This window comes from Urocitellus parryii, chromosome 3 (genome assembly GCF_045843805.1).
Source record: "Urocitellus parryii isolate mUroPar1 chromosome 3, mUroPar1.hap1, whole genome shotgun sequence".
In the NCBI taxonomy this organism is placed as follows: Eukaryota; Metazoa; Chordata; class Mammalia; order Rodentia; family Sciuridae; genus Urocitellus; species Urocitellus parryii.
In genome coordinates, this window is record NC_135533.1 from 131,178,564 (window position 1) to 131,202,169 (window position 23,606).

Sequence of the window (23,606 nt, forward strand, 5' to 3'; positions counted from 1 at the left end):
CACACCTAAGATTCTGTTTCCATGTTTTATCTTGTTTTTCCATTCAGTAGTTTGTCACCTCTGTGACTTCAGAGGAGGAGTCCCCTGTCCTTAGAGCTGGTCTTCCTCCATACCTGATGTGTCACTTGTCTCTGCTCTAGTACTTTGTCATGGTTGCTTTCTGTCCTAGGAACTGGAATCATGGTGTGTCTTGCCACAGAGTCTTGGGGTTGATCTTACTTGAAATCTTTTCTTATTCTTGAACCTTAAGTTCTGGTCCTGATGCCACGCTGGGCAAGTGCCCACCGTTACTTCTTGGTGCACCACTTCAGCCCCACACTCCTTCCTCTCCTTCCCCGATGCTCTGCTCACTGGCTTTCAATCCATTTGCTCTCTCATTGGGATTGAATAAATTCTCTTTTCTGACTTCAATACGAGCGATTTCTCTCTTTCTCCCAGTGTTGCAGTTTGGAGCAGGATGTCCTCCCAGGACGTCCTCCATGTGTTGAGGGCCTGGTCCTGGCTGGTGGTTCATTGGAAGGTGGTGGAAACTTTCTGGGGTGGAGCCTAGTAGAGGGCTTGGGGCCATTATGGTCATACCTGCCAAAGGAGCTGTGGGACCCTGGGCTCTTCCTCATTTCTTTTGATCCTGGCCTTGCCATGAATAGTTGTGCTGCGCCCTGTGCTCCCTTCCTGATGTGCTGCTTCACCACAGGCCCAAAGCAATGGGGCCAATTTGTCATGTACTGAAACTTCCAAAAGCTGTGAGCCAGGTAAAACCTTTCTTCTTTAAAAGCTTTTTTATCTCAGGTATTTCCTACAGTGATGAAAAACTAACTAACACATTTCCACTCTACTCTTGAATCCATTCAGCTCATTTATTTCCTTTTATTGTGTTTTCATAGTTCTCTAGTTTTCTTTTGAGTGTTTTTTCTAACTGCTGAAATTTTCTGTTTTTCATTTGTCTCAAGAGAATTTTTTACATCTTGTTAAACACATTATTTTATGATCCCTGCTTTAAAATTCTTCTTAAATAATTCCTGAATCTGATTCATCTCAATATTCATATCTATTGCTTATATTTTTCTCAGGCTATGATTTTATTAGTTCATGCTATATAGACTTACTCTTTTAACCTTTATTTAATCTGTCCATTTTTTTATGTGTTACTGAGGATTGAACCCAGTGCCTCACAAATGCTAGGCAAGCACTCTGCCACTGAGCCCCAGCCCCAGCCCCTGTAAACTTATTCTTCTTCATATCTGGGAAGTGGTGGCTTTTATATTAAACAACACTGGGTCCTATTTAAGTTTTTTCTTCCATCAGACAGTAACTGCCTCAGGTTTAGGAGTAACAGGCAAGTTGTGGCCTGTATTTTGCTATGTAGTTTTAATGATACCTAAAGTCAGAGCACTGGCCATGTCTCTCTGTTTTGCTGTGTCCTTCAGATGCTGCTGCGCACCCACCCAAGTTCCACTGGTCCTGCCTGCGTCTACAAAAGTACTATACGGAGACACCTGCTGTGCAGACACTGTTGCTCCTTGATGTACTGATGCCACTGCACGTAGCCCCAGTGGTGAGGGATCCCAGGGGGCCTCACTTCTGCTGCTGTCATCCCACTGGGGCTCCAGGTGGCAGCGTGAGTGGCTTGGTCCACAGGTGCCCTGACATGCTGCAGGCAGAGCACCCGGTGCATGCCCAGGGGCAGAGTGGCAGTGGGGGTGCCCACCAGGCGTCTCCGGGCAGCCCCTCTCCCAGGCCTCTGGTCAGGGAAGCAGACTTTCCTCCAGGGTTTTGGCTGCAACTGCTGGTGGCTCTGGATGGACAGCTCTCCAGTGCCCACCTGAAAGACGGGGGGATAAAAATAAAACGTAAAGCGCAGCCCGTCCCAGGCCTGGGGGCCCAGCAGGTCTGCCTTCCTCCTGGAGCATCTCAGAGTACTTCTGTGCTTCTCTGTGAAAGCCTCGCCAGGATTTGGTGTATTTGTGGGTGAAGGGAAGGGGACAGTGAATATATATCTCCTTGCTGTGAGAGCTATATATTCTGCATACTCTTAAGGATCCCAGGGTCTCATCTCTTTGTTGTACCTGTGAACCTCATTTTCAATATTCACTCTATGTGGCACAGCCAGTGAGAGGTGAAGTCCTCAGAGCCGAGCCACCCACCGTCCACGGTGCATCAATCTATGTCGCATTGCCTTGGAACAAAACTGAGCAGATCTCAGTCCTTCTGTCATTAAAAACAAATGCATTGTTTCAGGGGGAAAGGAGGATGATTATACAAGAAACTGACAAGCATTACAATAAAATATCTATAAAGAAAGAGATTTCTACCTATGAGATTCTCTTTAGAAAATTCATACCCAGCTGTTGATATTAACTTCGGCTAAAGGGGAGCAGTACAGCGGCTAGCCAGATTGATACATGCAAATAATTTCCCATTGCAAATGCACATTATTTTCATTTTCCATAAACCAGAACAATCAAAAATAAAAATAAACTGGTAGGGGGGAAATGGCAATAGGGAAGCTGTGTGTATTGTTGGATTCATCAAATTATGCACCTTTTTATCTTGGAAGTTAATGGTGTTATACTTATAGCTTTCATGTCCTAACTCATTTTCCCTGTTTGCAAACAATTTCCTTGTGCTGAACCTGCTTCATAAATACTGACACATAATCTGTTTTTGTTTGATCCCCAAACGTGTTTAGCACAAGTAGTTTCCAGTCTGAAAAGTCTGAATGTTCCTCAATCTTTGGCTTCTGGAGAGCCTATTCCATTGACTTGATCCTTACCTTCCATCCCGAGGTGACCACTCCCTGCAACATGGGCTGTTCTGGTCACTTCTTGTAGCATTTGTGGACTACAGTATAATTAGTGCTATCAGATAAAACACGGGGATACCCAGTTAAATATAAGACATAATGTTACAGTAGAGCATGTCTCAAATAGTGTATACACTCATGCTAAAGGGGCATTTATTTTCAATCCAAATTTAACTCAAGACCTGCATTTTTTATTTGCCAAATCTGACCACCTCAAATAGTGTAGTGGTACATGACTCCACCTCCTGAAACATACGCACCAGAGAACAAGCATTTGTACTCCAGGTGTTGTGGAAGACTCGTTTAAAGACGCTGCAATACAACCTGAGTGTCACTGGCCATAGGTCCTTAAGAAGCCCTGATGTGGCCACCAGCACAACACAACAAGGAAAATCTAATAATCAGCATCACATTCACATCCAATACTATTTATATGAATCAAAAAATACAAAATATTACTAAGGTTTTGCCAGAACTTATGCCCTGGACAAAACCATGAGAGGTCACAGATATTCTGACTAGGGGGCCTATACAGAGGGATTACAGAAGGGACTTGGATTCCAGGGGATGAGTGAAGACAATAACCATGGAGGCCCACACACCCGGTGCTGTCGCTGAGCCATGAGGTGAGGGGCTCTGCTGAGCTAAGCCTGCGCCCCTATCCCAGCATCAAGGAAGGAAGCCAGGGGTGACATTGTGTTTACGGGGAGGACAGGGAGCCCATCTTATGCAGGGCAGTGAGAGGTTAGAGCTTAACTGTGGCCTAACATATGGAAGCAACTGACTCGTTCACTTGTACTAAGAAAAATATTTGTTGGAGACAAAACAGGATCTGTTCTCATGATGCACCAGGAAACATGTGCAGATGTAGCAGGTTGGACCATTGGGCCTTAATCTTCTCCTTCCTCAGGGTCATGGTGCCCCACAAGAGTCAGCCTGGAGTGAGCAGGTCCTGCTATCCTGCCCTGTGCTGCATCCCAGCTGCTTGGCTTCCGATAATAAGCAGAAACTCCACGTGGGGACTCTTCAGGATGCACTTTCTGTGACCTTAGATCAAACCCCAACATGGGGACACCTAGCCTGGCCTCTCCACTCAGTGGACAGAGAACCTGAGACAAGCTTCTGAGCTCAGCTGGCATACCTGTAAAGGGGGAGTGAGCTATTCACCTCCAGAGTCAGGGTTCTCTAGAGGAACAACCAACAGTGTGTGTGTGTGTGTGTGTGTGTGTGTGTGTGTGTGTGTGTGTGTGATTATACAAAAGAGGTTTCATTAGATTGGCCTGCACAACCCGAAGCTGGATGGTCCCACAATGGCTGGCTGCAGGCTGGGGAACTGGGGGTACCAGTAGCTGCTCGGTCCAAGAAGATGAGGCCCCAGAACAATAGCGATCATGATGCAGCCCCAGTTAAGGAGGGAAGGCCTGGAAACTTCTGGAGAGCCACTGGGCAGATCTACTTTGAAGAGTGGAGGAGTGAGTGTCTAGTGCCCTCAGGGGATCTCAGCAGCAGCTAAGAACCTGCTCCAGAAGAGTCAGGGCTATATCTGGGGCTGCTTCTTTGTTCTTCCAACTCTTGTTCCATCGAAGCCCTCCACCTATTGGATGGTGCTGTCCAAACTGAGGGAGGGTCTCCACTGTGGTTGGCTCTCCCACATGCCAATCATCCCTAGACACACCCTCACTGACACATTCAGAAACCTCTTAATCTTCGGCATCTCCCAATCCCATCAAATTGACAATTCAGATTAACCATCACAGAAGGACAGAAGGCTGCAGGGCAATTTTGATTTTGATTTATCTTCCAAAACAGGTTCCAAATTTTATGAGTAAGCCAGGTACATTTTACCTGTGTTTCCTGGCTCTCTCCACTCTTCAGCTCTCACTAAACATGTAGGCATGCTTCAGGTAATTGAGGGAGGAGAGCAAATGGAGGTAAGAAACACAAAGTCTATGGAAGAAAGATCAAGAGGTTCAAGGAAGCAGCAGCTTGAGGTGGTTTTGTTTAGAGACAAGAAACCTTGATGGGGAGAACGTAACACACTTGGAAATCTACTGGGGCCACTTCCTGGAAGTTAGCCACATGTCGTCTGTAGATCCTCTCACTTTAATATTGGCCCGGATGCAGGCAGCCTTTGTTGTATTGCTTGTCTATAAAAAAGTCAAAGTTCAGAGTGCAGCAACATCTAGATACTAACAAGGAAGCCATTTTCTAAGAAGCGAAAGGGAAGGGAGGAGACTGTGGCAATCTGGTGGCATTTCAGCCAGTGCCCTGTTGAGAGGACTCAGAGGAGCACCTGAAATGCACCTCCAGTCAGGGGCTGTCATGTGGGAAGGCGCAGGCTGGGCTGGAATTGCCAGAGGTTTCAATTTTTCATAAATTGATGGGGACACATAGACTCACATAAAACTTTGCAATTACAGCACATTGATCTTAAAATAGCTAAGGCTACATGGGAGGTAAACAAAAGGAGTCACATGTCTGAACAATACATTTGTCACACCAGGCTGCCAGCCTGTGTGCATTTGCTTTAAGTCACAAAGGGATGATCGTCTAGGGCCTTGATATAGGTGTAACACTTGGGGCCCAGAGAGTGGACGCTGCCTCCCACAGCTGCTAGTGAGTGTGGCCAGGCTGGAACACAACCCCTGCCCTTCTGTCCTGGGCTCAGAGTTGAAGGAAGGCAGTGGCCAAGCCTGACCTCATGCAGGAGGGAGCCCAGACCTCACACTGAGTCCATGGCCTCAAAGTCAGAAAGTGGAAGATGCTTTGTTTCTTTTCTTCTTTCCTTCCTGCCTTCCTCCCTCCCTTTCTTTCTTTCATAGGGAAACACAATTTTAAAATGCTTCATGAAGAGAAGTAAGCTTCCCGACAGGTTAGGCTTGTGTGAGGTCCGTGGTCAGACCCACTGTGTTCTAGCTCCTGTGTGGGAAGGGGAGGGTGGCATGGGCTCTTATGTCAGCTGTCACTGCAGTTGGACCCAGCTGTCCCTGAGGGGGAATTCCACCTTCCTCCTACAAATACATCCTTACAATGTGTGTTCACCAAAGGAGAAAAACAGAAGATTAACTTTCCTCCAGCAGTGCCAGCTAATGCATAAAATATGTCTTTTAAGCTGTTTTATTTAATAAAGGCATCATATTCATTAACAAGTCATAACTCAATTCTACTTTCTTAACAGAAGCAGCTCATGTTGTTTATAGTCGGCTTAAATGTTAATATTTGCATCATGAAGGACTTCAGAGAAAGGGGAATACAATGCATGGGGCTCTCTGTCACTATTTATTAAAAGGCTTTCCTATCACACAATGTCACCAGAAAAAAAATTAAAAAGAAGGAGGAGGAGGAGAAGAAGGAGGAGCCCGAGTAGGAGGAGGAGGAGGAGAAGGAGGAGCCCGAGTAGGAGGAGGAGGAGGAAAGGAGGAGGCCATCACGAAATAAACACACCACATTTGTTCATGAAGAAGCCTAGAAAATACTGTTCTTCTCACTCTGGGTGATTTAAAATCAATCTGTAGTCCTCACCCCATTTTTGTGTTATTTTTCACAGATAAAATGGTCTCTCAATGGTAAGACCAGTGTTCTGAGGACACAAGGTCAGTCCAGGTGCTGGTCTCAGAATTTGCTCCTGGTGTCTGGCAATACTCCTCTGTAATCCCATTATAAAACAAACAAAAAAAGAAGCTTATTTTTAGGCCACTTCTGTTCTGAGACACCAGCATGATTATTTCTACAATCATACACAAGTTCCATGAGCATGCTCTTGTGTCTACACTTACCATCTCAGGATCGTACATGAGACAATTCATAATGAAGGAGACAAGGATGACTTTGGTAAGGAGAAATATGTCCTTCCATTTCTGTCTAGTGATACTTGCATGGATTTATTACAAAATACTCCCTAAGCATCTCATGTCAAGTGTTGGGCAGGGGACTCCAGTCTCCTCCACGACACAGCCTTGGTGCTGGGGTCCTTGAGTCTCCAGGGGAGGACCCAGCACACAAGCATGGCCCTTTCCCAGGGTAGATGCTGGAAGGATAGTGATGGAGATGTCAATCTGATGCCCAGGCTCTTGGGGACGGGAACCCCTGTCCTCCATGCTGCAGGTAGGCCATTCCTGGGGAAGGACAAAGCCAAGGCATCTCCCCCCACAGGTGGCGTGTCTGCAGTGGGGAGCAGGAGAGGGTGCATCCCTTCCACCTCAGAACCATCTTCCCAGGGAGAAGAAAGGCAGCGGCTGCTGACTGCACCTCCCTGACTCTGGGAGCAGGTGATGTAAGGGTGCAGTGTGAGCATGCGCTCCTGCCGGGGGAATGGAGGCTACTCATTTATGTTTCACTCTTGTAACTATTTTGCAAGATCGCCTACACTGGACCCAGTTAGGTCACTGTAACAAAGCCCCACAAATCACTTGATGTCAAACAGTAGGAAGTTCTCTGTTGTTCTGGAGGCTGGAAACCTAACATCAAGGGTCAGCTGCGTCAGTTCCTCCTGGAGACTGAGGGAAGGATGATGTGCTTTCTCCAGCTTCCAGGAGTCACTGACGGGCTTTGTTGCCCTCGGTTAGACCCATCACCCCCATCAGGCTTCCATCCTCAAATGACGTGCTCCCTAGATGTGTTTCTGATTTTCTCATTATACGGACATCCTCATAATGGATTAAGGGCCCATCCTACTCCAGCATGACCACATCTTAATTGCATCTACAGAGACTGTTTTCCAAATAAGGTCATATTCCATAGGAGCTGGGGTTTGAACATATATCACTGGAGTCACAATTCAGCAATAAACATAGAATTTTAAATAATATTTTTACATGGGTCAAGTATATGTAAGTAGCCTGAAAAATTTCATAGACAACCATATTAAAATGGGACAGGTCTCAAAAATAAACAAACAACAACAAAATGAGTGAAAATGTTTTTAAAAGTAGGCTAAGAACACAACGTCACTTCTGAGGATGAAAACTGTGTTCACCACCTAATCACTGCATATCTTCCAAGAACAAATATGTTTTATGCACAATATCAAATAGGTCAGAGCAGTACCTCTGGGGGAAAGGAATGATGGGTGGGCGAGGGATGAGGTGGGTGGTTTCCAACGATTGTCCCTGATCCTTGGCATTCCTCCTATGGAGACACAGGGTCTGTGTTCCTTGCCCTCAGCTCTCTGACAGCCTCAAATTTTAAAGTATGATGTTATGTGCCTTCAGATCCCCAGGCAGTAAAATTTCATGTGCATCCCCAGGGCTCTCTTGGGACACTTTCTCTGGGGAAGGTAGCTCCTCCTTTGGGAGAGGCCACGTAAGATTGTAAGTATGTATATTGTTATGTCCCCAGAGAGCAGCCAGCTGAGCTAGAATGGCCAGCCAAGTGAGCATCGCCTGGGACCTGTAGCCCAGAGGGCCTCTGATACCTGCTGCCAAGGCTCATGGCTGGTGTCGGTTGTGAGAGAGTCCAGCAAAAGCTGCCCCACTGAGCTCTTCCTCAATCCCTGACCTACAAAATCCTGAGAAAAATCACGGTTATTGTGAGTTGGTATTTATTCCTTAGCAATTCTTAACTAAAACACAAACAGAAAAAAATGAAATAATATTAAAAGGGAGACTTTGAATGGACCAAATTCCAACATTGCCCTATTACCAAGGACTATGGTTAGTTATTTGGCTGGCAGAGGTTTGAGTGCAGAAGACAGTGCTCAGGGTTAGTGGGTTGATTGCATGAGGGATGTGTTGATTTCTTCAGCTGCCATAAAATTGTTGGCTTATAACTGTGCTCTGGGGCTGGAAAGGTTGGGCCCACCCAGGTTATGACAGCCTTACCCCCTCACACCTGCAGTGACCATGTTCCACGTAAGACTATGCTCACAGGGCCCCAGGATCAGGCCCTGATAACTCCATGCAACATTATTCTGTGGACCACCAGTGGGACCAGGCAGAAAAATAAAATAATTAAGAAAAAAGGAAGCCAGGCTCTGACTATCAGAGATAGGAGCTGCACTTATGGAATGGGAGAATCCATGATAACCTGTGGGATGTTGAAATGGGAGACTTCAGTGTGAACACTCAGTTCTTAATATGTGAGTACACGATGCATGTGGACATGTGGGGCACGCTCCTCTTGCACCAGTAGAACCTAGACCTATCGACCTCCCAGGAGCAGTGAGAACACCTAGCACCGAATCTGTGACTCCTAGATGGGACCTCTACTGAAAGGACCCAGACTCCTTGGAGAGATGGCTGATTCCAAAGATGGGACAGCAGTTGAAATCCTGAACCTCAGCTGTCATCTTATTGTGCCAAAAGCAAGGAAGTGATCAAACATGACAAGGACCCATGGGTGCATTTGAGGGGACTCTTGGCCACCGATGCTTCGAACATAGAAAGTAGCAAGTAAGGCAGCAGTTCAACCTTTTAAATAAATGGGAATCCTGCTACAAACAGTGAACCAATGAACAAGTAAATGACGGAGAAGAGAGGACTCTTTTGTGTGATAGAATTCCATCAAACAAATATAGAAAAGGATTTGCAGAACTGGAAACCGTTCAGCAACCATGTCACCATAATTAATTAAGACAAGCACCACCGCTGGGTGCTGAACTTCACAGGAAACAATGATAAATGGAACACACACATAATTCTAAGTTATTTTCCCACAGAATGTTTGTTAAATTACTTATTAATTAATGAGCACAGAACACTTCCTTAATTAACCTTAAAATGGAGAAATCTGGTGGGCACAATCTTACACAAGGACTAAAACTTAATGTTTCCAACAGTGGGGCAGCTGGTGAGTCCCCTCCACTGCAGCTGGGGAGGCCCAGTTTCCCACGCAACGACTAGACGATGTTGCTTTCTATTTCTGTCAGTCATGCAACACCTGAAGCTAATGCTAAGAAGACATCAGAGAGCCCCACGGGGAGGGGTGCCCTACAAAGTAGCTGACTTCCATTCTTCCAAAGAATCAGTTATGAAACCCAGAAAGGCCTAAAGTGTCATTCTTATTAATGAACACACAAGAATCATGAGGACAAGGGAGATGCATGTCCTGCTTAGGTCCTGCACTGGAAACAATAAATAAATAAATAAATATGAATAAGAAAGAAGAATGCAGTAGTCCGGCTGCAGCAAAATAACCAGGGGGTGGGGGTGGGGGGGGTGGGACGAACTTCTTGTGTACATTGATACAGCAGGAGTGGTAGTTTATTGTAAGACAGGAGCGGTATATATACATTCTATAGAGCTTATCTTAATTAACATAAACTCAATACAACAGTCAACCAATAAGGAATCTCCACACTTAATTGCTCGCTGGGGTTACTTCACAAACCACTCCCTCTGGCAAAATGCCAGGTGCCATCCTGACTTGTTTACAGTCAACAGAAGAATAGTTGTTTTTCTTTATTGTTGGCATTGGCTTTAGAGCACATTTGTGACCCACAGGCCAAACTTCAATGGGGTCTTTTGATGAGAAGGAAGCCCCATATCAATGTTGGTTTCTTTCTTTTGATGTTTGTTGTGTGGCTGCTGCGTAAGAAAGTGTGATTTAAAAAATAAAATAAAAATAGACACTGAAATATCTAGGTATCATGAAGCATCATTTCTGCAATTTCCTCTCAAATGATTCAGAGAGGAAAACATTCCCTACTTAGGGCATACGCTTTGGGGAGAGATTTGATGCCGCACACGTGCAATCTGTCAAGGCTTCAGTAAGAGAGATAAACACGGTGAGAGGGTAAAGGTGTCGCAGGGTTGTTAGCTTGACTCAGAGGAGGTGAGGCTTCAGCTCAGGCTGACTGACAGAAATACCAGTGGCAGGAAATTGGCCAAATCCACGGAGGCAGAGGCAGCCGTAGGGCACAGGCCTCTTGATGCTAGCAGCCAGCAAAACTGGACCTGGAGCCTCGAGGCTGCTCAGGAGTGGGGGAGTCCAGGGGTGGAATGAGGGAGGAAGGGTGTGTGGGCACAGGATGGGCACACTGGACTGGCAGGGCCTCCATGCTTTTCTAACGAGATGAGGAGCACCTGGACAAGTTGGAGCCGGGGACAAGGAGGTCTGAACTGTCATTCAACTTGTTCTGAACTCTTTGTGTAGAACACACTTCGTTATCCTGGCTTGTTCCTTGTCCAGCTCTGTGGCTTAGTTTCTCATCTTTTTTTTTTCCCTTCTCTCTTTCTACATTTTTATTGGCTCATTACAGATATAAATAATAATGAGATTTGTCATTACATATTGCAACGTGCACACAATGTGAAGATCTTGTGTGGCCAATTCCCCTCCCAGCACTCCCTCCCTCCCTCCCCTTGGTCCCTTCCCTCTGCTGATCTCCCTTTGATTGTCATGAGATCCATCCCCACCTTTCTTCTCCTTTTTCCTCCTTAGCTTCCACATATGAGAGAAAACATGTTTGGCTGTTGTGAATCGTGCTGCTATAAACATGGGTGTGCATGTATTGATATAGTATACTAACTTTAATTCTTCAGTGTAAATACCGAGGAGTGAGTTGGGTCATGAGGTGGGTTCACGCCTGGTCTTTTGAGGAACCTCCACACTGATTTTCATAGATTCCTATTGATCAAGTCACTTCCTATGTACAGGCACAGGTAGTGACTTGATCAATAGGAATCCTAAAGCTCAGGAAATGATGCTGTAGAATTAAAAAGCATGAGGTTAAAAAGCATCTGCATAGCTAAGGAAAGAGGAATGTGCAGAGAAAAACCTACAGAATGGGAGAAAATATTTGCTTACTACTCTTCTGACAGAGGATTAATATCTAGAATATATGAATAGCTCAAAAACTTTAACTCCAAAACATCAAATAACCCAATTAATAGATGGGAAAATGAATTAATCAGACATTTCTTGGAAGAGGAAATACAAATGGCCAGCAAATACATGGAAAAAAAAAAGAACTGCACTAAGGTTTCATCTCACAATAGTCAGAATGGCAGCGGTCAAGGATATGAAGATAATAAATGCTGGAGAGGGATGTGGGGGGAAAGGAGCAATTTCACAGTTCCTGCGTCTTGAAAAATGAATGGATTGGAGAGAGAGGAGCCTCTCTCCCTGATGGCACCAATGTTACACCACGTCCTGGTCACCCTGAGCCTCTGAGTGCCCCATTCACTCTGCTGTGCCCACCAGCTGAACCCTAGGGAGAACGTGACCTCCCTGGCCTGGGACCCTTCAGGACCAGCTGCGGCCATCAGAGAGGCTGCCATGGGATTTGCAGCCCTTGGCACCTGGGGTGAGGAGGGTGGCAGTGACCGAAGCTTGAGGAGCAGCCAGCTGTCGGGCCACCATCCTCGAGCAGGTCCCTGCGGCACTGGCTGCAGCCTTAATCGGGAGCGGCTGTGGAATTGCTGCCATAAACAGTACTGTCCTGGTGGTGCTAGCCAATTACGGAAGATGGACTATTAGGGAAACCCCACCATCCCAACGTAGTAGAAGCACTGCCCAGAGGGGCACAGAAAGGAAGCACTCAGGTTCTTGGGGTGACAGGATCAGCGCAGATGGAAAGAGGAAGACGACCCCCAGCCAATTAGCACAAACCCTGGTGTGCAGACTGCCAGCCCTGTCGTCACCTCTGAAGGGAAGGGGCCAGAGTGTCACCACGACACACCTCTAGGAAAGGCACGTGTACGAGGGTCTACTCCCTGCCCCCTCACCTAGCCTCTGGGGGACTCACTGGAGATGGCTTAGAGAAGTGGATGAACACGAGTAAACAGGTCAGTGACACGAGGACATTCCACTTCTCAACAAACCGACAGACCTGCGGCTTTCTTCCCTGTCCCCATGGCCCCCAGATATTCTGTGGACAAAGATGGGCAGGCCCGGACAGATGGAGAGAAGGCCACTGGGAAGGACCTCAGGACCCAAGGGAAAAGGTGGTGGTCAGTCCCCTGGGCTCTCCTTTGTGTTTTCTATCCTAATCTTGGAGCTGAAGGAGCCAGAAAACGAGAATCCCCAATGAGCTCAGGCAGAGGAAGGAAGGAGGGAAGAAGAGGGAGAGGGAGGCAGAGGAGGGAGGCAGGGAGGACAGGGAAACCATCCTGATAAACGTGGTCACTTAGAAAAGGAGACCCTCATGTGAAGACACAGTAGACCAGAGGACTCCATGCCCATTCAACAGCCCAGACCCCCAGACCCAGTGCCTAGCCCCGACTCCCGTGCTCACAGGACTGTAGCGAGGTACCTCAGCACCCCTGTTGTGCTGGGGTCAGAGCAGGCCAGGTACTTTCCATCCTGAGACCTCCATCCTGCTAGCTGGTAAGGAGCCATGTCCCCATCCCTTCCTAAAGTCTCCCTGGGAACTGCGCAGGAGGAGGTGACTGCAGACCCCCCAGCAGTGATGAGATGTCCTCCCCATCTCTGCCTGCCGGCTCAGACCCTAGGGGACAGTGAAGAGTCCACTACTGCCCAAGGTCATGGGGCCACCTTACCCCAGTGGTGAAGGCCTGTGGGGAACTGGGACTCCAACCCCTTTAGAGTTTGTATCCAGAATGTTCCTAAGGGCTGCTGGTTGAGGGCTTAGTTGTCATTGGTGGCACTATTGGGATCGAGGGGAAGCCTTAGAGGGTGGGTCTATCTGGAGTAATTAGGTTGTTAGGGGTGTGGCCTTGACATGTGTAGGAACTTGGCATTGTTTCCCCACCCCCTCAGCTTCCTGAATGCCATGAGGTGAGCAGCTCTATTCTGTCACATGTGTCCCCACCATGGTTCTTCTGCCTCCCCCTGGGCCCCTCGTAATGGGACCAAGTGACTATGTATGGAACCATGAGCTAAAATAAATATTTCCTCCTTAAGTTAATTTTCTCAGAGATTTTGTCAAAAGGAGAGAATGGTGACTCACACAACCCCCACCAAAAGCTGAAATGTGGCCTCCTTGGGTGCCAGCAGAGGACAAGAAAAGCCCTGGACTCCCCCTCGCTGGGGTCCTGGACTTCCACCTCTGCATGGCAGACACCAGGCAGCATTCCCTTCTTTCCCCACAAGGTGTGTCAAAGAAAGTCACTTATGACAGGACGTGTGGACAACATAAAGGGCTTCTGAGCTTAATGCCGCAAATTATAAGCCCATAAAGAAAATTACTTGCCAGAAAAAGAACCAGGAAGATCAAAAGCCAACTGAAGAAAGGTCATCTGCAGGCGCCTAGGTAGAGAGGAAGGAGCTGCTGGGACTGTTGGACTGAGATTTTAAAGCTGCCCTGATCCAAATGTTCCTGTGAGCAATTACCACCGTGCTCCAGTTAACACAGACAAATAAGAAGCCTTGGCCAAGGAACGGTCTCAGCTGAACTAGAAGATACAGCGAGGAATGAAATGGAAATTAAGAAGCGAAAACATAGTAGCACCAACAAAAACCTCACAGATGGGCACTCGATGGTAGAGTGGTGGCGGGGGGGACAGAAGGACAAATGGGTGGGCTGGAGCAGAACAGCACCCGCCACACAGCCAGAAAAGCAGAGGCTAACAGAGGAACTGTGAGATAACCATACTCTCGAGGGCCCAGGGACTGTGTGAACATCTAGAGTCCTCAGCACTCCGGGAGGAGAGGGGAGTGGGTCAAAGGTAATTGGAGAAATGGCTGAAAATGTCCTAAGTTTGCCAAGAGAAATAAAATCCTGCAAATTCAAAAAGTACACCTATGGGCCCTTCTCCAAAGTTCCTCAGAGAGCCAGCCTCTCCTACCCACTGGCTCCACTACTGGCCACCACAGCCACCTGTGTTATTCCACAGAAGCCCCACCCTCCTGTCCACACAGGAACCAGACAAGACTTTAAATACAGGACACCTGACCTCCTTCCTCTCATGGGAACACCCAACGCTCTCATCCTACTCAGAATTAAACTCAGGTCCTCACAATGCAAAGCCCCAGTCTGCCAGTCCCCAGGGTACCTTCTCGACCCTGTCGTCTGTCACTGCTGCCCCTTTCCATCCATGGCAGTACCCGGCCTTCTCACTTGTCCCTGAATGGACCAGCCCCAGATGGCCTCCCCCCACTCACCTGGTCTCAGTTTTCCGCATTGTTGCTGCCTAACGGAAGACTTTGCTCTCTTGGTTTCATTAGTTCTTGGATTTGCCTAGTGGAAAATAAGCAACAGGAGAATAGAAACGTTTCTCTTTTGTTTATTAAGTGACACCCAGAACAGATCCAGAGACCCAGCACCTAAGAAATACCTTTGAATAAATTATTTGACCATGTCTGCTAAGCCCGTGGACCACAGCTTGTCTCCGCTTTTATCCAGTGAGGAATTCTCACGTGCTGAGGTCCGCATCTCCAGTTCCCCCTAAGGGTCCTGCACAGAAAGTGATAGTGTCATCTCCCTCACAAAGCTGCAGCAATTGAGAATTGGAAAGAAGAAGAGCGACCAAGTTCACAAAGCTAAGAAGGGATATTAAGGCCCAGGCATGGCTCTGAATCCCGAGTGGTGGCTCTGCTCCTGGTGGAGCAATGTCCCTCCCTGGCTCCTCAGCTTCCAGACATGGGTATAAAGTGTGTGTTGGGGGTGGGGGGAAATTGCATGTTAGACTGGGGAAGCACAGTGAATCTCGTGGCATGTTTACCTTTTCCTGCAGCCTTGATATTTTTCCATCAATAATCTCATCCCTGGAGCCTCTTACAGACAATATTTATCAGAAGTTGTGCCTCCAGCCACGAGATGCAAGTCTTCCAATGAAATCAGACACTTGCAAAAGGGCAAAATTTTGGTGCACCTAATTCTAGAGCAGAAAGGCAGGGCAGTTGCTGTCACACGTCTGTGTGTCCTGGGGCTCTCTTTGCTCAGCAACGGACCCCACATGCTGTGGTCGTCCCCTAAGGCTACACTGCCTAATGCTTTCCCAGCCTTCGTAGTTTTCTACATGTACCAGAGACATCTGCACAGTGATGCTTTCTTCAGGAGGAATCTGTCCTTAGATTAAGGCACGATGGTGCCCCTGCAAAACAGCCAGCAAGAAAGTGTACAGGCCTTGGTCTAAAAGGTGAGCCTGAGTTGGAAATGTCAGTCTTGAACTAGACCTGCTGGACGTCCCCTCCACACTCACGAGGAGTCTTTGCCCCTCCACCAACTGCAGTCCCACTTGGTGGTTCCCTGGGTCCGAAGCTCCAGTCGCCTTCACCAGGACCTCAACTCTGACATCTGTCACCTCAGCCTTCCCCAGCATGGTGTCCAGGTCCACCCTGTAGCTAGGCAACCTGGAGGGAGACCCACTAAGGCCCTAGTTCAAGGTCCTCCCTGAAGGCCCCATGGTCACATTGGTCATCCTGGACCTGTCCTAGGGGTTAAGTAAACTCTTCCCAAAAGGAACTCTAGAGAAGCGATTAAAGGATGCTGTGTGTGTTCTGAATCAACTGCCCCTTGGTGGAAAGCTGGAGCCCCCTTGACCTCCCCCCCTCCTTGGCCTCCTGCTGTCCTCCTTCCTTCCTGCTCCATTTCTGTTTTTTAGTCACACTTGCTGCCTGAGAATCACACTCTACAAACCAACCAACAAAAGTGTCAGGACACAAGTTTTGCCTCAAGATATTTTTTCGCCAACCAAATTCAGTTGATGAGTTGGAGTTCCCAAGGACAAGTGGCTTGTCTTGTCTCAGAATCTTCTGAGTTGCAAATGTGTTTTATGCTATTAAGTAATTATGTACTGTGATTGTTATATAATCCTTTTACCTCAGTCCTGGTCTGCTTTCTTCAGCCCTGGATTCACTTTGGAGGAAGTGTCTTCCAGGGTTTGCATGGCTCCTGTCTCACCTTTTGCACAGGGAGGCATATGACATAGCGGATTAGAGCAGAGGCTGTGTCCACAGGGCAGTCGGGACACGAAACGCAGTGTTTCCTAGAGGGGATTCTAGAACAGTGTTGGGTAACTCTAATGAATCATGATTAAAATACAAACTTTAGCTACTAATCACATCAACATTGGCTGAGAGATTTTGACCAATAAGCCACAGAGGTGTGAGATGTAAGATGTAGGAGGAAAGAGTCTGTGCATCTGGTAACTGTGTCGATTCTGTGCAACTTTTGTTCAAATCTAAAAATATTCTAAAGGCCAAAAATCACGTTTTAAAATATGCAAATCTCAGATTTTAATAATCAGTGGGTTATTGATTTCATTATATCTGATAGGACTATCAGTCAGTGTTTGTTTCTATTTTTATTCCAAGTTATATTCTGTTCAACTCATTAATTCCACATTTATTTAGTAACTTAAATAAAATGAGCCACTGTATTAGTTCCTACGGTATTGAGTGTATTAAAATTTCTTCTTTCATGAATAAAAATTTAGTTTACTCACTTGCTGCTATAATTCTTCTCTGAAACTTAAAGAAATACTTAAATGTATTTTATGCTATTAAGTAATTATATACTATGAATGTTATATAGTCCTTTTATCCACACAACCAAGGCCAGGGATTGGAAATCTGGAATTACAGTAGCTAATATTAAGAGGGAATATCATCAAGTAAAATCCACTTCCCTAATTTATTTTCTGAATATGTTGCTCCTTTTCTACAAAGTGAAATTTGAGTTCTATGACTGAGCCCCATCTATTATAAACTAAATTTTTTATGTGTATCCAAGAAAGAGAAATGTCAGTGGCATGAATCTTCTGAGTTACAAGTTTTTAGGGCACAATATCCAACAAACCAAGCTGCTGGCTTTGGCAAAGGAGCCCCTCCCACATCACGCTCACCTGCTTTCCCAGATGGACAGAGTTTCTGTGGACTTACCTTTCTTTCCTTTATTTATTGGTACTGAAGACTGAACACAGGGGTGCTTAACCATTGAGCCACATTCCCAGCCCCTGGTTTTGGGGGTTCTTTTCCCCCTTTAATATTGAGATGTCTCACTAATCTGCTTAGGGCCTCACTCAATTGCTGAGGCTAGCTTTGAACTTGTGATCTTCCTGCCTCAGCCTCCTCATCTGTTGGGATGACAGACAAGGGCCACCCCCCCTCGCTAGGTTTGCCTTCTATAACAGGCAGGACAGAAGTCTGGGATAAAGGTTGCCCAGGGAGGAGGGAGGTCACTTTGGAAGTCCAGACTGAATTGCTTATGGCACTCCTGCCTTGTAAACCCTGTATCCACCAGGGTGTAAAAAGTAAATCACGGCCCCATCCCTCCCCGCACACACTAGTGAGATTACAGTCTCAGCTGCCCATGTTAGGATTTCCCCCACCAGGGCTGCCTCCATACCTACCACAGAATAGAAAGAAGCCAACCTGTGCTCCATAGGTCTTGATGGCATTGACTATTATTATTCTTCATCGTTGACTTTTCTCTTATGGTAAAAACAGCTCCAGAGGTAATTGAGTGATACCTAATTCTGACATGCACAGCTGAAACAAGAGGGAGGGAGGGGACTATGCTGCTGTGCTCAGAGGCATTTTCTGCTTAATCAAAAGTACAAGCCACAAATGCATGGAATGAAATGCAGAGAGCTGTGCAATTATATACACATTAATCCTGTAGGATCTCACAGCCCATCCCACATGACCACGTCTCTCCCTATTCCACTGACCATATTTAATCACATGGCCTAACCTAGCTGCAAAGGAGCTAGGGACATGCAGGCTTCCTATAAGGTAGGGTGAAGATAACATCTGCACCCATTGCACTGTCCCACCACACCCCCAGGCTGAAACCCCTGTTACCAGGGTCCCCTTGGGAACTAAGACTCGACATTCAGGATTATTTTATTTGTGAATCTTTTCCCTGAGTAACAAGGTGCTTCTATGCCAGCCTGAGTCTGGGGATGGATTACCTCCCCATGTGCTTCATCTCAGCTTGAAGAAAATAGAGCTAGTGGTGCCTTGGACCCCAGCTCTGGCAGACTACTGCATTCCTCAGTAATTTAAGTAAACAATGAAAAGCACGAACAATGGCTTAAAGTAGTGGAGTTAATTTCTGCCTTTCCTCTCGGCTTTAGTTTTCCAAATGGAAAAAAAATCAATAAAATACAAAATGTAACCTTGATCTTCAGGCACACATCTGGTAGTACAGTCTCCATTTACTGTTCATAATTATCTCCATTTCTTAGTCTTATCAGATACAGATAATGGGCAAGGCAAAAGGAAAAATGGATTTTAACTTTTGTTTCACCAGATGATTATGATTTCATACCAAACACTTTCCCACAAAGGCAATTCTGCAAATGGAATAAAAGAGAAACATTTCCAATAACAGTTTTCCTATTCCTTTTTTCTTGTCTTTGAAATCCAGGTGCTGGAGGACATTTGAATCTGAGGTCGATCACACTTTCAGTCCCTGGTGATCCCAGCACCCTCACAGATCCCCTGCGTGATTAATGTCTAATGTATTTGCTCGCTGTTCTTACGCCATGTCTGACAAACTGAAGTTACACCCAAGCAAATCCATTTGCTGCAAAGAGATTTCTTGATGGTAGAGGATTTGAAGACACAAGCAACCTGGTAGTTATTCTTACCAAACATTATGCTTATAAGGTCTTTACCTAGAGATTCTATATTGCTGGGGTCACCAAGACCATGGTCCCACATGGTGTAATGTTACCACTCACATCCCTCAAACACAAGTGACTTTTCAGCTGATATTGATTGAGTTCAGAAATATTCACCATCAGGTGACGGCATCTGGGACATGCAATGAGTATGTTTACCACGAGATTCTCTCCCACTGACAACTGGGTTTATTTTCTTCCTGCCTTCTGTGCCACTTCTCTAGGCTGAGTTTTGTGGTTGGTCCTGATCTTTCCCACATTGTTTAATAATTACTAATCCAGGTTTGCATTTATTTCTGAGAGTGTTAGCATATTTGCCACTGAGTAAATATTGGGCTGTATCTTATGCACTTCTACAACTCCACCCTTACCTACTGCAGTAGATAGTGCACAGTGGACACCCACAGGATCCGCCTGGGTCTCTGATACACCAGGAAGTCACCCTGTCTCACCTGAAGAAGAAGCAGGCTAAAAATGGCATGTATATCATTATTACTGACTGGAAATGGTTTAAGAAAGTTGTCTTCAGAATAAAATTGCTTATAAATGGTTAACTATATATACTTGGCAAAACTAAGTCAATAAAGAAATCAGGAGATTAAAAAATTGAATGACTTTTACATTTTACAAAAATTATTCATATACATAAAGACAATAGGATTTCAGTATTCAGAACTAATTTGTCAAAGCAAATGTTTCTCCTTTAAGAAATGATTAATCATCATGCTAAGCCGTATTTACTTTCCAACTACCCATAATATTGCAATGTCATTTCAAAAAAAAAAAAAACATCATGTTTACCTTGAAGTAATAAACAATAACTTAAGACTTTTTTTCAGATCTCACTGAAAAATAAACAAAACAGGAGGGGAAGCATGTGATGTCATGGGTCTAGATTTACTATGAAGGGTTCTCTGTTTGGTAGCAAGGAGGACTTGCAATGCCCCTGGGCATTCAAGCCCATACATCAACACTGCCCAGTGTTTGGAGAGATGATGGCCAAGGGCATGCACGTCCATGTTAAGTTCCTAATTGTCAGCCGGCCTTATGCAAAATACAACCTGCAATATTCCTTCCTCAAATGGTGAGGCCAATAACCACTTCCAGGAGGACGAGAGGGAAAATGAGCTAATTTGTAAAAAACATGCCTGCAGAGGTGAGGCATGCAGATGAGCTGCGTAGATGTTTTCCAAAGGAGGGGACGGTCACACACACCTGAAAATTGAGTGCTAGCATAGCAGAATATCTGCTTTCTAACTGCCACCATAAGCTATTGCTACACCTTAAATGTCTCTGCAGAAATATTGGGATGGAATCTGAGCAAATGTGAATGACCATGTTAGGACCACAGTTTGAGGATTCCATCATCTATGATTAAGTAAAACGCTACATGGTTAAAAGCACCCATCTCCCCTGTGGCTGGGAATGAGAACTATTTCCTCCTTCTCTGCTGACACACATTAGCTTATCAGTCATTGTTTCTTCACCAAAAACATTTACCATGATGCTTCCTCATTTTTACTTTGTACCCAAGTAAACTTGACTCTGAGGATTAAATGGAATGTTTATTAGAAATACAATATTTCCAATTGTTGGGATTCCTCCTTCATTCTCTTTCATTTTCTTTAAGCTTAGGTTATAGTTTTAGAATAAATAATAGAAAAAGAACCACCTCACGTGAGACTAGTATATACTAAGAGGACATGTCCCTTGAGATCTATGCTACTAAAATTAGGAATAGTCTCCGGTTGGAGGTAGGATGCTTTGCAACATATCACTTTCAATGAATTCAGATGTGCTTTTTAAACTTTTTGTTTCTTTGTTCCAATGCATTGCTTTTGAAAGCCCCATCTCTTCTCAGGCTCAACTTGCAAGCTGTTTTACACAAGCAGCTTGTGAACATTGGTGGAAATCTGTGGTGGCCTCAGAAGGACCTACAGGGAAGCTTTTATATCTTAACTGCTTCATTTCTTCCTCGGTAACTTGCAAGGAAACTTTAGAGGGAATAACAAGTTCTGCAAAAGCTAGTTTATGCACATATTTGGCAGGTGTGGCACAGTTTACCAGATTTCATATCATCCATGGCAAGCAGGACATTTCTTTGCATGGTGTTTGCTTTCTCCACTGATGCTCCAGCTTTTGAGCACCATAGGGATGGTCCACATTGGAGCCAAGCATGGTCATTGGAGCCTCAACTCTTCCACTTCCAGCCACTAAGAGAGATTAAGGGGATCACTCTTGGGAATAGGCTCAGAGGTGAGAGACGATGGAGTGACCTCCTGGTCAAGCTCCAGTCTCTGCTGCAGTAAGCTCTGATTTGAAGGGAAGACGATGCCCTCAGGCTTGGGCATTCCTATGGCGCTGTGGAGCTCTGAAGAGGGTGCCAGGCTGACCAAAGCAGGTATCTTCCTACCTACCAAGGAACGTGGTGCCTTCTGAACTCCTCACAGCTACAGGAGGAAGGAGGTCTGGGATGAACAGGTTCAAGAGGCATCCTAGGAGCACCTGAGGTGGTCAATGAAGAAGATGTAAACTTGGACATTCCTTCAGCAGTGCAATTAGGATTTCAGATGGGAAAAATAAACAGGATTTATTTCCCCAAAAAGAACACTTCTAGAAGTCAAATGTGTGTGTGGCATTTCTAGATATCAAATACATCTGTGCATGCCTGCATTTAGAAAAATGCACATATCTGCCTATCTCACATCTGGCGTGGGCGACGGAATGGATTCCCATCAGAGAGATGGGCTGGTTGCAAAATAAAAGTCATGAAAGTATGAAAGTAGAACCATGAAATAGACACCAAAGACCAGAGGGGGAAAAAAAAATATATATATATATATATATATATATATATATATATATATATATATATATTGAGAGCCACAGCGGTTCAGAATGACGCCAGGCATTTGCCAGAGGGAATGTTTGAAAGGTGATGCCAGCGAACCATTGAGATAATGATTTGAGTTAAGCTATATATAATTGCTGTGATGCTGGATTGATTGTATTGTGTATTTGACCTTTACTGTCAGGCAATGGGGTGGCTCTTGCCGCCTCAGGCACCCGCTACTTTGGAGATCTCACGGGGATTCCCAGAAAGTTCCCATTGGTTGGGGAAGTGCCGGAGGAGGGATTTCCTGTGTGGGGTTTTTCTGGAAGGGCCACTGGGTGGTGTTGGCGGAAAAGCACACATGCAGTGCCTGTGAGAGTTGAAATAAAGTAGTTGCTGTTTGAACCTAAAATGCTTTGTGGCGGCTCGGTTATTCATGCCCAGCCAGACTGCGATATATATATATATATATATATATATATATATATATATATATATATATATATATAAATTTTTTATTCTAATTTGTTATATATGATAGCAGAATGCATTATAATTTATATTACACATATAGAGCACAATTTTTCATATCTTTGGTTTACACAAAGTATATTCACTCCATTTGTGTCTTCATATATGTACTCAGGGTAATGATGTCCTTCTCATTCCACCATCTTTTTATCCCCCTTGCCCCCTCCCTATTCCTCCCACCCCTTTGCCCTATGTAGGGTTCGTCTAATCTTCACATGCTCCCCCTCCAAACCCCACTATGAATCAGCCTCCTTATATCAGGGAAAGCTTCAGCATTTGTTTTTTGGGGATTGGCTAACGTCACTTAGCATTATATTCTCCAACTCCATCCATTTACCTGCAAATGTCATTCTTCTTCTCAGCAAAAGAAACAATCAATGAGGTAAATAGAGAGCCTACAGCTTAAGAGCAAATTTTTACCTCTTGCACATCAGAAAGAGCACTAATCTCCAGGATACATAAAGAACTCAAAAAAGCTAAACAGCAAAATAACAAATGACCCAATCAAAAAATGGACCAAGGAACTGAACAGACACTTCTCAGAGGTGATATATAATCAATCAACAAAATATATGAAAAAATGTTCAACATCTCTAGCTATTAGAGAAATGCAAATCAAAACTAAGATTTCATCTCACTCCAGTCATAATGGAAAGCATTATGGAAATTCCTTGGAAAACTGGGAATGGAACCACCATTTGACCCAGCTATCCCACTCCTTGGTCTATAGCTAAAAGACTTGAAAACAGCATACTACAGGGACACAGTCACATCAATGTTTATTGCAGCACAATTCACAATAGCTAAACAGTGGAGCCAACCTAGATGCCCTTCAGTAGATGAATGGATAAAGAAAATGTGGCATATATACACAATGGAATATTACTCAGCAATAAAAGAAATATATGTTAAACAGCAGGGCAGTGATAGGTTAGGCTGACCAGAGGGGTATGGCTTCTAACAAAGA